Below are 6,711 nucleotides of genomic sequence, written 5' to 3'. Positions count from 1 at the left end.
AGATTCTGGTAGGAATGCCCTGAAAGCATGGGGATATAACAAAGGGGTTGTTTTTTGTGGTAAACGCACACACCTGTGTCTTTTTAGGGTTGAACTCAACAAGGTTAAGTTTGCCCCAATTCGAGACCTCTTCAAGAGAGTTCTCGAGTTGAGACACAAGTTCGTTCAGGTGCTCAATTACGCTATCCCGAGAAATATTGCATTAAGGTTACAGCAGCAGAAGCTGGCCAAGTGCGGGTTGGCAGATGTCGCATGTCGTCGAACTTTGATTCTTGGACATGCCGGTTTCCTCACGATGTTTTCCTTCACCGTTTTAAGCAGTGGTGATGTTATCCACATTTGCAGATAAATTGAAAAATCAATTTATTTCCTGCACGCTCGCCCGGTCTCGAACCCCGACTTATCGATTTTGAAGTCCGAGGTTCTCACCACTGAGCCACCACTGCTTGGCGATAGGCGATATCGACTTTCAGTAATTCTTCCAAAAATTTCTGTAATTAAAGTAAGAAGTCGAACGAACAATTACTATAATAGCTGCACCCCGCGTAAGTCCGTATCCCGTATGAATGTCGGGATAAAAAGTTGCCTATATGTTATTCTAGTTGTCCAGCTATCTACGTACCAAATTTCATTGCAATCAGTTCAGTAGTTTTTGCGTGAAAGAGCAGCAAGCACACACACATCCTTACAAACTTTCGCATTTATAATATTAGTAGGATTATTGTATTGTAAACAGTTGTATAAACTGAACAAAATCTATATTAACCTATTTTTTTTAAATCGCCAAATAAATGCATGTTTGAATTTGTTATTGTTCTGGAAAAAGCGAATGTACTTAACAATAATATTAAAGGTTTTCGCAGCCCTATTCCATAGTGTGAATAAATTTACGCGCGAGGCACCCTACCGGAATATCTCGATAACCAACGGCGCCTATGTTTTATAACCCGTAACATCCGGAACTGAATTTATTGTCACCCTACATTCCTGTACAAACTTGCGAAAATCACAAAACTGTGTCAATTGCCATTTTTTTCGTTGAATATCATATTATATTTTATCTTAATAATTATGTCATGAACCAACAGTTCCATTATTATTAATAGTAGTTTTATTAACGATATAAAGCTGATAACGTTTTGGTTAGTTAATGAAATTTATAGCAGGTTAACATTTAATATACATTTATTTCCTCATTTACTTTAAAACCATATATTTTAAAGCTAACAACACAGTCGTAATTTATAGTCACTTAAACAAAATAACTATATATTTATCTATTAACTCTTTAAAATAGGTTGCAGAAACTGTAGATGGATGTAATTTATTTATTTATTTATTTATTAAAGGTTCACCAACATTAAAGAAATTATATCAAGTAATTACAAAAAAAATTAAGAGCTAAATGCACACCTTTAAAAGGTAAACACAACATGCATATTAACTAAACAACTAAAACATCTTAAAAACGAAAGTATTACATTGCACTGTTATACTGCATAACACACATCAGTGGTATAATTTTTTTTTAATCAACTCTGTGGATGTCAATGCTGACTGCAGACTGTATGTTATGCCAGCAAGAGTAAATTTATGGCAGATTGAATAACAAGTATAACCAAATTCGCACAAACTATTGTACCTGTAAAGGATACTCTATATTTACAAGAACCCCCTCTATTTACAGGAAACCCTCTATATTTACAGGACAAGTTATAGAGGTACCTGGTATCCGCGGACAGTTTTGTGCATTTGTATATTTTTGTTTTAATTGATTAGATACTCAGATTCTCTTAATACGGTTCTGGTTACGGTTTTAGTCACCGTAGACGAAAAAATTGAATTGTGAAGGAAAACTATTTATTTTCTTTAATTACTACTTATAAGATTATTCTTTTGTAATATAATATGTCTTATCTATCTTTGAGTCTACACAATATAAAACTTCCATTTCACAAATCTCACGAACTACAAAAGTAATATTTTGCGCTCGCAGACAAGTTTTATGCGAAAAGTTGATTGTTCTAGAAATCTAGATATTATACTCATGTAATAAATCAGCAAATATAGGTACGGGATACGGCATATAAGTAATAGTCATACATTAAGTTTCGTATTCCTTTAGTCCCATGGTTTATGTCGGCCTTATTTCGGGCACGCCAATTACCTACATCACATATTAAGAAGACACTTTATTCTGAGCAATGAACGCAGAGAAAGTCCGTTACATTGCTGAATATGCGACAGATTTATCGTGCTTGCGTAGTGATGTTCCATTTTATCGATGAACATAATCAAAATGTGCCGCGCAATATTTATAATTAGTAAGGAATCCACTTCATTGCTGCTCTCCATTATTACCCTATTCACGGTCTATAATTTTCCTATTCAAAACGATTAGAAAATAACAATGCGCGTTCAAACCGCCAAATGTCACTGTTTGTGATATGAAGTGACAATTGATTTTAAATGCTTATTGTATGCGTTAGGATTTAATTTTCGTTTTGTATAAAGTTTGGTAAGAATCGATAGGGTCCCGGCACTATGAGGTCGTCACCTGGGACGCGGGGCAGGGGAGGGACAGACTTGGCGTCGCTGTGGCGGGCAGGTTACGATTTACACTCCACGAATTCAGCAGAAACTCCGCCGAACGAGAATCGCTGATAATCCACATATACACGCGCGTTGCGAAAATTACATCAAGATTACTGGGGCTATCTATACATTCTTTGTTCGTAAATTTTAATTAAATATAGCATGCGCTATTCAATTGTTTCTCGATATTATTTGTATGTTAAAAACAATTTCGAAGGTGATTCGAAGCTTCTAGGATGGTGAAAAATGATTCATACATCTCTTTTTTAATCAATTTTTTAATGCTGAAAAATTTTTTAAACAATAAAACTGAACAGCTTTCAAATTGTCGGAACTACTTAAATCAAATTAAAATAGGACCTCATAAGAAGCACTAGCCTTGAAATATAAAATAATCCAAAAAATCGGTTTACCCAGTAAAAGTTATAGGTTTAGAAATACAGCCGAATATTTAAAAAATCGTCATTCGGAGATAGAAACGTTAAATAACCTATTTAACAAATTTGGCAAAAACAAACAAAAAACAAAACGTATGTTCACATGTAAAAAATCTTAATTATGACTGTTACCTTCCCATATTTTTTGTTATTTATGTTTTTTACTTTTTGTTTCAGTTGTACCAGGGCTTGCAGAAGCAAGGACAAAGTTGAAATGTCAACGCACAACGGTCGTAACCGACGAGCGAGATCGCAGTCGAGACTGATACGTGTATTTTTGAAGATATGAATATAAGTCGATCAAAGTGAATCATTCTTATTCAATTATTCAACTTTTTTATCATTAAGGTTATGTGACATCGCGTAAGTTAAGTAATCGATGTATAATTAATTCCCATTATAGTTCTCCCGTCGATTATTTATAGTAATTTTATTTGTTTCAATATTAAGCTTAAATTTATGTTAGTGACGAAAAGGGCTTCGAGCTCAGTTATCATTGCCATTTTAGCTTTTAATTTTACATCTTCGGATACAGATGGGCCAATTATGTTTACATATAATTATATCTAAGGAAGTAATTTTGTAAAATATACAAACATCAGTTTTATAATTGGTTTCCAATTTGATATTAAGGAATTCCTACTTCAGGTTCAACCGTAAAATGCATAATATGGCGTAATATAACCATATAACGTGTATATAACAATTTAATTCCAGACATATTTACGATGCATTCTAGTACATAACATATGTAATTAAATGGTTATAAGTTATAACATTTCAAACCCCGCTGTTTAATTCAAATAGAATAACAATATAATAACGTCATATATATTTTTACGATTGCCATATGTAACCAAAAATTTATGAAGTACCAATAAATTGCTCAACAATTTCGACGCCAAAATCATGCTTTATTTAGGAACAGTAAAGTATAATAGACACAATTGTAGTGGGTACATTGTAAAATTGTTGATAATAGTGCCTGTTTGTAAAAATAGTTGCGATGTTTTAATGCTCATTGTTGTTTGTTGAAGGTTTCATCATAATATACATATGGGACACTATGTTATGTCTGGTGTTGACGTGAAAAATGAATAGTCAGACCTCTAGTCCCGAATAATTAATAAGTTCTAATTAAGCGTCTTTTGCGGCCAGCATCGATATGTCTAGCCGTATGGCAACAAAGGATACATGGAATATTAGCTGTACAATCATGAAACAAACTCAATATTTGATGTCATCTCTTGTGACAGCTACTTTTAAACATGCAAGTGATTACAGTGGTGGTTACGGCAGAGGAAAATGACAATATTTTCCTCGACACGCTTCATCATATAATTCAAAACCGTTGATAATTATCGCGTAAAGCCATATTATTGTAAAATGTTTATTTATACAAAAATATGTCTTACGTTGCGGTTGAAGTGTCATTGTGCATATGATACGCAAAAATGTCGCGTTTATTGTAATGAATAATTCCACCGCTGTTTAAGTACATACATGCAAAGGCCTGTTAGGAGTTCACTCTATTAATTACCTCAGTGGACTATTTGTGATAGATTTAGCCAGTAAGTGTTCAATTCAACAACTTTACTGTAAATGTAAGTAAGTCAATTCTTATTATATTTGGCGTCCATGTTATGAGGAGAGCATTATTTTTTGCCTCTTATTATTATTTTTTGTAAGAAAAATCCCTTTTTGTTACATTTTACATACAGCTGATATTGGTGCTATAGTTAAATATTATATAGCGCATTTTAAAACAAATATTTAATATTTTATTAACATTCGTGTATTCGTAATTGAAATCATCGTACAAAATTAATTATAAAAACGAAACTGTGTTCTTTGCCATATTTAGGCAGAGGTTGCATAAAAATGTTTTACTTGTAAATATAATGTAGATAAATTGAGTTACTTTTATACTTTAATTGAATGTCCGACATCAGAATCTATAAGATTAAGTTTATAGCCAAATATTCAGTACATGTTATAACGCGACACAAATATGAATGTATGTTAAGTATAAGTAGGGATTCAATGTTAGGTGACTCGCATCCACGGAGGTATCTCACGTTAGATAGGTTTATAAGGTTGTTGACCATTATAAAATAATGTTATACGAGTTAGGAATCGATAACATTAGCAAAATAATCCACGTTCGACGCCGACTGTAATATGAAATTTTGTCGTGTCTTTTAACAGTTTTAGGTGTGGATTAATTTGCTCGTAACATCGATGCAGAGGCAGGCGCTATGTCAATCCATGTGGTCAATTAAGTAAGGATCTAATGAGTCTGTGCTTATAGGTCTAAGGTCTTTAGTCGAAGAACATAGTAAATTGATTTATTTGGTAATGAAACAATCTTTTTTTATATAAAAATCGGTGTTGTAGTTAAGATTTGTGATAATTTTGGTTCGATAATCGCTTTGATTGTCAAAGTGATGTTTATTGCTTTTAAAAGTAATAAATTAGCTATGTATTATATAATTGGGTTATTTTTTACGCATATTATCAATAATGAAATTGTAAAATAAACACACTATCAATATGACCCATCAAATAAGCAAAATTTGACGATGCATGAGGAGAATCACTAATGCCTGAAAAATTAATTTTTCAAATCATATGAATGAACCATTTTAAAGTTATGACCAGTTAGTGAAATTACGGATTAATTATTATTATTGAATCATCAAAATACATTAGTTGGTACTTAGTAAAGTCAAGGTCACTCATATTAATACGATCTAGGGTCTGCGATGCGTATGAACTATGCTATGACTCCAGTAGTGCAGTATGTTATAGGTAGTTAATTTGGGTACACGTACCTTGTGTTATGTGGATGAATTATTGTAACGTGAAATTGACCAGTGTTCGTTTAATGAGTTTTAGGTACATATAAAGTATAAAAATTACCAAGGTTTAGTTATATCATTTGACTTTCTGTAAGACGTCTGTTGTCTCGTATGTTTAACTTATTTAGTAGAATGTTTTTTCCTATGTTTTGCATTGTTCTTCAAAGGAACGATGCTGAAATCTTTTTTGTTGTTTTTATTTTTGGTATATTATTAATTTTTTATTGTAATTAAAAATTACTTTAACGTAAAAGTCTACGGTAAATTAGCTAAGGTAGAAAAAGTTATGTGTTAAATGTAAATATGTAGACAAAACCTGTATGTAGGAGTACATAAATGTTATTTATGTATTAAATTTGATATTGTTTTCAAAATTGAATTGGTTGTATTATTTTTCCCTTATTCTTACCCTAAATCAATGTGTCATAACTTGAAGTAAGCATAATAATAGAAATTTTATCATTTTTTTCTAGCGTGGATAGCCAACCAAGAGTTGAATATTATGTAACCAACCCTTGGGAAATATAATAACAAGAGTCAAGCAAACCCAAATAGATATAACCTATTAGAAAGAAAGAATGCATCCTATTTGAATACGTAGATTTAAGAGAAGGTAGTTTCTTCTTACTGAAAAATTAAACCCTAAATTTTAGTATGCTATGGGCGATACCACACATTTTATAAGTGTCTTAATTTCTATTTTTATGGAGAAGACAGTTTTGGCGCGGCATAGGCATAGTTTCCGTTTCCAATAAAGAATATTCATTATGATTCTTTTTATATTTGAAAGCTGGTACCTGCCATGTGTGGTCCCATAT

General features: G+C 32.2%; 1 protein-coding gene across 2 annotated transcripts in view; it reads left to right on the top strand.

The window, feature by feature from the left end:
* The window catches only part of LOC119840384 (forkhead box protein O-like), a 23,221-nt gene extending 16,949 nt beyond the window's left edge, over positions 1–6,272 (top strand). For both annotated transcript variants that reach the window (XM_038366981.1, XM_038366980.1), the window contains exon 7: positions 3,210–6,272. The gene's annotated coding sequence lies outside the window, so the exon portion shown is untranslated. The remainder of the gene's footprint in view (positions 1–3,209) is intronic.
* The last annotated feature ends 439 nt before the right edge of the window (positions 6,273–6,711 follow it).

Source organism: Zerene cesonia, chromosome 6 (genome assembly GCF_012273895.1).
Source record: "Zerene cesonia ecotype Mississippi chromosome 6, Zerene_cesonia_1.1, whole genome shotgun sequence".
In the NCBI taxonomy this organism is placed as follows: Eukaryota; Metazoa; Arthropoda; class Insecta; order Lepidoptera; family Pieridae; genus Zerene; species Zerene cesonia.
This window is presented reverse-complemented; position numbering and strand designations above follow the sequence as displayed.